The following is a 10,153-nucleotide window of genomic DNA, read 5'->3' on the forward strand; positions in this document are numbered from 1 at the left end:
CATTGCCTGTCACGTAAGTTTACCACTGGAAGCGTTCTATTTTACCGAAATCAAGGAAGTATCTTGAGATGTACTGTTATTTCAGCCAGCTGAGGAAGACACTGTACTCTCCCCTCTCTATATAAACTTCCTGTCCTCCCTGATGATAGCTGTAGGGTTATTTAACATTTGAATGGCACTTTTTACTTAACAATCACTTTTATATGCATTTTTATTGGAACACTAAGTTTCATGAATCAGGTATAAGCAGACAAACAGGGTCTCAAAGGATTATAGGAATTTCATCAACTTGAACAATCAGCCTGTTTTACAGCCTCCTGCCCTTCAGCCTGTTTTTCCCCAAACTCCATATGGAGTGCAGTCATCTTGTGAGTTGGAACCAGCTCCTGACAGACCCTGGCAATTTATAGATGAGCCCAAGTGAACATTCCTCACGACCATGCTGAAGTTTCCACTCCAGGAGGAGCCACAGCTTCACCACCATAACATACAACCTATCTGCTGGCAGAATAACTCACTGCCTCTGCATCACTAGGACCCTTTCTCTACATGCAACGATGTGCCCTCTCTCCTATCCATCACTCCATTAAACCTTCCTGTCATTTTCCCTCAGGGAAATGCTGCTTTGGAGAATACTCCCAGGGTTCTCCTCACTTGCACCAAGGAATAAAACTCTCATTGATGACTGATGAAAACCTGTGTTCTCGTGGAGAGTCTTCTGTTACTTGCCAGGTGAATGAACTCCAGTTTTTTGGTTTTTTGTTTCTCTTTTTTCTGGGTATCACAGGCTTTGCTATTATCCTCATTTACAGATGAAGAAACTCAGACTTGGAGAGAGTAAGTCATATGTAATCCCATGGCAATAAGCAACAGGACTATTGCCTGTTGGTCTTAGATCTCTTGACCTTAGAGACCAACTTGGTCTTAGATCTCTTGGCATATAGCCCACATCTAGCAGGGGCTTAAAAAAGGCATGTTGAACTGGATACAATGTGCTTCACTAGCTCTCAGCTGGGTGACCCCTTTGCAGAGAGGCTGAATATCTTCCCTGAATATGGTATGTCCCTTGAGGACACCAATTCTTCAAATGGCTTGACAAACTCACGTGGGTGTGCCAGAAGGCTAGATGCTCAGACCTCCCCATGGAGGTGTAAATATCTTAGTCAGTGGCAGGAATAGTACTATGAATAGTCTTATACCCATGAATAATGCAATCCCCTTCCTTTTCTCAACCAAATCACTTTAGGACATATGGGGCCAAGAACATGATGCAGATGTGAGGCTGGATTATGTACATCATTAGCCCACCTCCTCTGGTGATGGAATTTGTCACCCCCACAAGCCCTTTTCCATTTGACTTCAGAGGCTCATCTTGGTCTTATATGATGGATTTGCTTTTCAGTTATGGAGGACAGTGCCCTGGACTGGGCATACTTCTCAGGGTAAACTTTGTTTCTTAATGTGACTTCTTTTAATGTTTTTACACTGGAAGGGGGCCAGGGCTGGATGTTTTTTCTTTCAGGGACCACTGGCTCTGACTTCAGGAGCCCAAGGAGAGCTCCTCCTGCCAGCAACAGTATTGTTCTTGGCCAAATTTGGGTCTAGTGAAGAGTTTGAGAGAAGTTTGCAGAACAGATGGAGCAGAACATGGGGGCCCAAGGCCCTTAGTACAGAGTGCTGGGGCTGGTAGCTGAGTCATGAAAAGGCATAGGTGGTGAGATGGGGAGGAAACTATTTTTATAATTTTAATATTAATATTTTAATATTATAAAAATAATGCCCTTATTTTTACCTATCTTGCCCCTCCTTGCCCCATCTTTATACTGTGGATTTAATTGCAAAATGTGGCGTTTATTAATGTAAGAACCACAATAATATCTTGCACAGATTCCATTCCCATCGATCATCTGGAGTGGTCTCCATGGAAGCCCTGAGGTAAGCAGGGTTGGGGTGCTGACCTTGATCCACAGCAGCTGAGGATTCTGAGAAGGAAGTTAGGGGGCTTGCCCAAGGCTCTGCAGGAAGCAAATGATAGACAAGTATTCAAAGGGAAGTGCTCTGACTCCTAGTTCAATACTGCCCATTTTTTCTTTAAAAAGGTTTAAAAAGGTGAGTACAGGTGTGGATGCCCCCCTCCTCCCGTCCCCCACCTCCTGCTTTATGAGCTCTCTGCAACTGGCACCAGGTACCCACCCTAACTCACCTCACCCTCTTTCTTGTTCTGCCCCCAAGTCTCAGTCTGGGATTTTGAAGCTGTTGTGTTGCCTCCATTCCAGAAAGGTAGCAATTTTGGTTGAGTCTTCCTCCAGGAGAGACACCTCCCCCCATGTTCTGATCGGCAGAGTTGTGGATGCTTCTTTTCTGCAGGCACGATGGACAGAAATGTAGGATACTTGATGAGCACCCCTTGATAAAAGGTAAAATATGTTGACTGGGTCTACTTTGAATAAGTGTTTTCTAGTGATTCAGAAAAGCAGTGGAGGCTGGAATGCAAACATTTAAAGTGTGAGCCATAAGTCAGTTCCGATAGAAGAGACAGAGACTTGAGGTCATGCGCCGGCATTCAATGTAACGATGAAATGTTCAGACAACATTGCATTAGCTGCTGGGAACGAAGGAAGGGAAAGAGAAAAAACAGAAGACAGTGAGGGTGGAAAAAGGATCTACTTTAGAGTAGTAGAGACAGGTTTGAATTGAGGTTCTGCTGCATACCAGATATGCTACACAACTCACCTTATCCTGCTCAGGCAGGTTCATCCTTATTTTATAAATAATTGTTATGAAGATTGACTCATTCACCCCACCAATATATTTTCTATTATGTGCTAGCTCTGCTTCAGAAGTGGGCGACAAAGACAAAGAATCCCTTTTAAGGAGCTTGCATTCTCAGCAGAAAGTAGAAAGGCTAAAGAATTAAACAAGAAACTATCAGACATTGATGGGATAGAACATTTGAAGACTGATGTGATAAGGAATGCCTGGGAAGAGGCTGTGTATGTTAGGTCAGGAAAGGCTTCTCTGAAGAGTCAACAATTGAGAAGCTTCCACCCATGCCAAAATCTATGGAGGAAGTTTTTTGGCAGAGTCAACAGCGAATTCAAAGGCCCTGGGGCTCCACAGTGAGAGGGTGGATGTGCAGGAGCAGGGCACTGGGGCAATGAGGCCAAAGCAAAGGGCTCGGACTTGATTCCAAGTGGAGTGAGGGCTAGTGGAGGGCTTTGACCAAGACTGTAGCCTGATCTGATTTGCATTTTTAAAAAGATGTGCGTGGGGAACAGATCAGAAGAGGCTGAAGCCAGATGCCAGACTGGAAGGCAATGCTGCAACCAAGCCACTTGAGATTTCAGTACCCCAGAATTTTTAGCGATTGAAATAATGAAAATATAGCCTCAAAGCTTATGTTTAATCATGAAGCCACATTATTCCCTTTGAAATATAGATTGAAGAAGCTGTCTTTACCCTAAGCTTCTCTGTGTGGTGATGAGACAAAATCAACTCCTTGGAAGTCTGTTACACCAAATATCAAGTTGCAGCCCAAGGTGAGGTTTGAGGGGAGTGGGTGGGCAAGTGGTGGGTAGTTGGAAAAACACTTGAGGAATTATAGGCAGTTTTGACCTGACTTTATTCTCTCTCTGGGCACAAGCTGTATGTACAGCATCAGTAGGGTAGTTATGCCTTTTACAGACAATAGTGGCTCTGAGCCAAGCACGACCTTATGTGAGTGGTTAATGTACCTCATGTGGCGTGGTTACATCATGTGCGGGATTGTGGACCTGTGCTCCAAAGCCGCTGAGTCATGCTGTTCTCGGAAGACCACCTGGGCCTACTCCTGACAAAAGTGAAGCCATTTTCCTTACAAAGTCCAACTCCCAAAGTTTAGAAATGATTGGAAACACAGGCTGCCTTGGGGCTTACTCCCATGGATCAGGTCAGAGCCAGAAGCTACCTCACTAGGTGAGTCACCCAGGGACAACAGGTTCATACGAAGAAGGCAGGCAGGGCTCACTAGCTCCCAGAGCTCATCAGGGGATTGGCACCTGCAGCCTGGGTGTTTATATTTGAATTACGTTTGATAGCATGTTGAATTGGTGACTAATTGCAGCATTCCCAAACAAGGTACTTTAATTACAGCTTCTTTAATTCCAGTGAGAGCTCCACTTGGAAAACACAGTGATGAGGAGGATTCAGATCTGCTTACTCTGATCCGTAAGTGTGAGTTGAAAAATGAATGACCGGGAAAGTCTATGGCTTACTCAGTGAGCTCCTGAAAAGACACTGCTTTGTAACTCTGCTAGAGATGCCTCCCAAGGGAAGGTGCCAGTTGACAATCGTTGCAGCCTCATTCTTGAAAGTTGGTGACCAGTGCACATGTGGGTGTGCTGGAAGGTCAATGTTGGCTTGGTCTCAGCCTCCCCTCCTTCTAGCTGGGAACAGTTGCCCAGATGTCACTTGTATCTCTGGAGGGACTTGCTCAGTTAGCTTGAAAAAACAGACTCACTAATTGTGCTGTCCTCTGTTGTAAATCATGGACTGATCTCCTTCACCTCTTGAGCTGCAAAATTCAATTCAGAGCTTTGAATAGGCTTCTGATAGAGACTTCCTAGTTTTAACAGATCCTTTGACAGGTTTTCTGTATTTATTTAACGGGACTCTTGTCCCCTTGCTGCTAGGCTACACATGTGGCCCAGAAAACTGGGTCAGTTTCACAGGTAAAGTTTAAACATTGCCAAATAGCTTATGTAAATCACTTTTAAGTCTTTTTATTAGATAAATGTGGGCAGGCCATGAATTTTAGCCACATTATTATTTTCCATAGTGGCCTTAAGACTGGGAATCTGTTGCTTTTATATTTCCATAGAAGACAATCAGTCTTTCCATAGCCCTGGGTCTTGTCTTCTGTCTCTTTAAATGCAATATTTTCTCCAAAGCAGAATGGCTTTGGAGTTCTCTTGGGACTTTTCTACCTGTCATTCTGATTATAATAACAATGATAAGAAAGCCTTACCTGCAGTGTCTGACACTTTCATGTAAGTGATCTCACTCAATCCTTACAGCCAGCTCTGAAAGGAAGACAAGGTAGCTATTGATACTCCTATATCCTCTCTGAGCCCAGAGGAATGATATCACGGCCACGTTTTCCAGTAGAGACAAGGTCTGCATTATCTGATGCCACCCCTGCTGCTTTTCTGTGATGCCTGTCAACAAGCCTTGTTTTGCCAATATTACATGGTTTCTCAGTAGCCCTCAGTGTGTGCCTCATGTCAATGTCCAGAGCAGCCCTCCAGGTGATTCTCGGTGTGTATATTGGGTTAGCACCTAGACCAAGTCAAACAGGCAAATGTCCATGAAGTGCCAATGTGTACATAAGCTCTATGAGGCATTTATGGCACAGATAAGTGCTGAGAGAGTGAAGCTGAGTCGAAAGTAAACTACCTATGGTTTTAGATTCCAGACAGACCTAATTCAAATCACACTCTTCCTGGGTCTTTGAATAAGTTACATACACATTCAGAACCTCATGATTAAATGTGATAATATAAAATGACCAGCACTTTGAAAGAGTTACATTAATAGTGGTAGTGTTTTGTCACATCATCTCTATAATCTTTACAACACTCCTTATGAGGTAGGTACTATACTTACCCCGATTTTATAGACTGATAAACTGAGGCACATATAGATGGGTAAGCTTAGGTTATTGGCCAACAGTTACTGCTGCATTTTGCACTCAGGTCTTTCTGGTTCCAAACACAGCTATTGTTCTTAAAATGAGATGACCCCAAGGAAAGGCCTGATGCCCCTTATCTGCTTTCTGTGTACCTGCCCAGTGCCTAGATAGCTGGAGACAGAGAAACAACTAAGTAAACAAAAGGGCCACTACCAAGGGGCAGAGATAGCCCATCCCCAAATGAGCTACCAACCCTTGGGTTAATGTTATTTAACTGCACATTTTACAGACTTTTTTTATTAGCCTTAATAACTACCACTTTGTTGTGCCCTTGAGTACCCAGAAGGACTATTGCAGTGACTGGAAAACACTAAAAGCTCCTCTTACCAGCTTCCCTCTGACCAATTACTGATGGAGATTGTGAACCTGCCTCTTCCTCTCTGTGCTGAAGCTGCTGTGCTAGACTGAAAAGTCCTACTTGCTCCTGCTCATTTCCCACCATGGCAGGGAGGCTGCCCCTGCTGCTGTGCAGGCTGCACCTTGATTCGGAGCTGAGGAGGGCACTATGCGTGGGAAGGGGTGGAAAAGATCACCCCACGGGCTCTGAAGCAATCCTTTAATGCCTTGCTATTCAGACTGTAGTCTGTGGACCAGCAGCATAGACCATGGAGGCTTACTAAAAATGCAGGATCTCAGGCCCCTCTAGAACTACTGACTTAGATGCTGCCTTTTAACAAGATTCCTTCCTGGTATGATTCCTGTATCCATGAAAGCTTGGGAAGCATTGAGGAACATTGCTCTAACACTGGAGATACCCCATACACTTGCATGGGAGCTTTGGAGAACTTCAAACGCCACATGGGGAAAATTTGACTCTAAAAATAATGAAGTAGGAATAGTGAATATCAACAAGTACTCCCTCCTTAATGCTTCGTAATCTACAAAGTGCTTTAGTGGATGTAGGGCTGGTTCTCTAAGTGCAGCTCCAATCTATCCCACCTCTATTTGTCTGGATAACTCCTTTTTTAGAGGGGAAGTTGGGGGGAAAAGGTCTGGCTTTGTCCCCCAGGCTAGAGTGCAGTGGCACAATCATAGTTCAGTACAGACTAGAACTGGGCTCGAGTGATCCTTCTGCCTCGGGCTCCTGAGTAGTTGGGGCAACAGGGATGCACCACTATGCCTGGATATTCTTATTTTTATTTTTGTAGATACAAGGTCTTGCTATGTTGCCCAGGCTGGTCTTGACTCCTAGCTTCAAGCAGTCTTCCCACCTTGGTCTCCCAATGTGCTGGGATTATAAGTGTGAGCCAGCATGCCTGGCCTAATGATCTCTGTTTTAAAAAGAAAACAGATGTGTTTGAGTCCTGTCTCTGCCATTCAGCATGAAGAATAACTTTATGTAAGTTCTTTATCCCTCTAAGTCTCAGGATTCTCATCTGTAAAATGGGGGTAGTGACACATATGTAATTTCCTTTGCAGAGCTATTGTTAGGATGAAATGGGCTTATACATATAGGACACTTGGCCTCTGGCAAATCCTCAATAAATGGCAGTTGCATGGTTTTCTTTCTCTTGCTGTTCTTAGTGAAATTTCCTACTTGACTGAGCTTCACAGGGCAAAAGCTGAGGTTGTCCTTTGACTGTCTCATACTTGGTAGGTTTATAAATCTGTGGAATGAATGCTTGATCTTCCCAACTGCTAGCAAGATAAGTCAGGTAATATTTTCCCCATGATATGATTTAATAATTATAAGAACCCTGGGAGGTAAACTGTATTTTCCCAAGTTAGTTTATAGATGGTGGTAGAGGCTCTGAGTTGGTAGGAAATTTGCCCGGGTCGCACAGTTCGTTACTGACCCGATGCAGGCCCACTTCTCCCCATGCTAATTGAATGCCCTCTTTGTTTCACCTGACCACTTTCTCTCAGGCTCATTTCATCTTAAATGTGTATCTTCTCAGGGTTTAGGGTTTAACAGGTGCCATTGGTAGAAAAGAGGAGATTCTTATTGTTTTCTTTGTTAAGATTTATAACAAAGACTAGTCAGACTAGCAGCTGACTAGAGGAAAGAAATTTCTTAGCATCTACCCTAAGTCCAGCCTACTGCCCTGGAAACTCATCCCTCCAGAACAGTGTTTCCCACATTCCAGTCTTTGACCAACTGCTTGTACTCTTCTGGGCCTGTCTGCACACTAGCCACACTATTTATTTTCTATTTTATCACATCATCTCATTTTTATTAAACAAATATGTTTTAAAGAGAAACTATATTATTGCCATAAATGGAAATCTTGAATCACTTTCCAATAGAAAAGAATAACAATAAACAAGTACAATGGAATGAAAACATTCTTTTTCTACGTAGGTGGACATGGTTGCCTTCAGCAGGCTATGTGCTGGGGGCCTTTCTCTTCTTCCAAAGTGAGATTAACAATAATGGTTAGTGCTAGCATGTCTCTGACATTTTTTTTTTATATCATCAGAAGGATTTGGAAACAAAGGGAGAAAAGCAATGAAAAGAAAATGCATTTGCCATCATATGAGGCGATGCTATTTAATGTTCTTTGGGTGTGAAGAAAATTATTTCATAAGACCCCAGGGGGTCCATTTCCTGAGAAACCATATTGTAGTGTGTACTATGCCATCATATGCTATTGGATAAGATGGGCATGTCTTTATTCCCCAGTTTGTCTAGCGTAGAAGTAATGGAACTTCGATGCTGGAGCAAACTGCATGGGTTTGAATCCCAGCTCTGATAATTACTAAGGATTGACCTGGGAAAAGTTACTTTACCATTTTTGCCTCCATTTTCTCATCTGTAAAGAGAGTGTACTAATAGTAACTATCTAATTGTTGTCAGAATTAAATACATGGTAAGACTCTTAGAATAGTGAAACTCAGCAAGTGCTTGGCACACCGCTTGTGCTATATAAATGCTGGATGTTTAGCTGCTGCTGCTGCTTCTGTTTTAAAATGCTGAGGCCAGAATACAACAAGTCCTTGTCTATGATTCAGGTATTAACTCTTTGCCTGTTTGAGGAGTATAGGACTCTACCCTTTCTGAGTCTACAGACTAAGCAATCCTTGGTGCTAGAGTCTCATCTGAAAGGAAGAATAGGGTAGCTGGAAGAGAAAGGCTCCAAAGAATCAGGGAATCTCTCAGCAGGGAGCTGGCATGTGTTTGGCTCCTGTTGTATACCAGGCACTTTGACATGCCATTTCTATATTTTTTCCCATTAACCTGTGGTTGGTGCTATTTTCTAAATATTTCTTCTTCTCTGCCTTCCATGATAATGGTATGACTCCCCTTCCCATAACAAATTAGGCATATTGCCCATGTGATTTTCTGTGGGCAATGAAATGTGAGTCGAAATAACATGTGTCATAGCCAGCAGAAACTTTCAGAGCTAGTGGGTGATTCACGCTTTTCTCTTTGTACTGATTCAATAATCAAGGAAATATGGCGTTCCTGAGCAAGTCTGACATGGATGAGAGCTCCCAGTTAATACATGATGGAAAGCGTAGCTGAGAAGAAAGCAAAACTATGTTTGTTTGTTTGTTTTGTTTTTTGAGATGGAGTTTCACTCTTGTCACCCAGGCTGGAGTGCAATGGTACGATCTTGGCTCACTGCAACCTCCTCCTCCTGGGTTTAAGCAATTCTCCTGCCTCAACCTCCCGAGTAGCTGGGATTACAGGTGTCTGCCACCACGCCTGGCTAGTTTTTACATTTTTAGTAGAGACAGGATTTCACTATGTTGGCCAGGCTGGTCTTGAACTCCTGACCTCCCAAAGTGCTGGGATTACAGGCATGAGCCACTGCTCCTGGCAAAACTGTGTTGTTTTAAGCCACTGAAATTTTGTTTACTACTACATCAAAACCTACCCTATTCTGTCTGATACAAAACCCTAGGTGCAGATATACACCAAAATTCTTTTTTAATTACTTTTTTCAAAATTTTTAATTTTTGTGGGTGCACTGTAGGTGTATATACTTTTGGGGTACATGAGATGTTTTGATACAGGCATGCAATGTGAAATGAGCATATCATGAAGAATAGGGTATCCATCCCCCGCAAGCATTGATCCTTAGAGTTACAGACAATTCAATTATACTCTTTAAGTTATTTTAAAATGGACAATCAAGTTATTATTGACTATAGTCACCCTGTTGTGCTATCAAATAGTAGGTCTTATTCATTCTTTCTATTTTTTGTACCCATTAACCATCCCCATCTTCCTTGCAAACCCCCACTACACTTCCCAGCCTCTGTTACAATCTTTCTACTCTCTATGCCCATGAGTTCAATTGCTTTGATTTTTAGATCCCACAATTAAGTGAGAACGTGTGATATTTGTCTTTCTGTACCTGGCTTATTTTACTTAGTGATATGATTTACCTGTGTCCCCATCCAAATTTCATCTCAAATTGTAAGCCAAACTGTAATCTCCATGTGTCAAGGAGGGGACCTGGTGGGAGGTGACTGGAT

The 10,153-nt window shown here is 42.9% G+C and overlaps 1 long non-coding RNA gene across 1 annotated transcript; it reads left to right on the plus strand.

Annotated features, from left to right (window-relative positions):
- Positions 1-1,709: 1,709 nt before the first annotated feature.
- On the plus strand, positions 1,710-4,357 carry LOC140712527 (uncharacterized). Its single transcript, XR_012094130.1, has 3 exons — positions 1,710-2,417; positions 3,440-3,539; positions 4,147-4,357. It is a non-coding gene; the product is annotated as an uncharacterized lncRNA (long non-coding RNA).
- Positions 4,358-10,153: the final 5,796 nt, after the last annotated feature.

The sequence above is a fragment of the Chlorocebus sabaeus genome, chromosome 9 (assembly GCF_047675955.1).
Source record: "Chlorocebus sabaeus isolate Y175 chromosome 9, mChlSab1.0.hap1, whole genome shotgun sequence".
Taxonomy (NCBI): domain Eukaryota; kingdom Metazoa; phylum Chordata; class Mammalia; order Primates; family Cercopithecidae; genus Chlorocebus; species Chlorocebus sabaeus.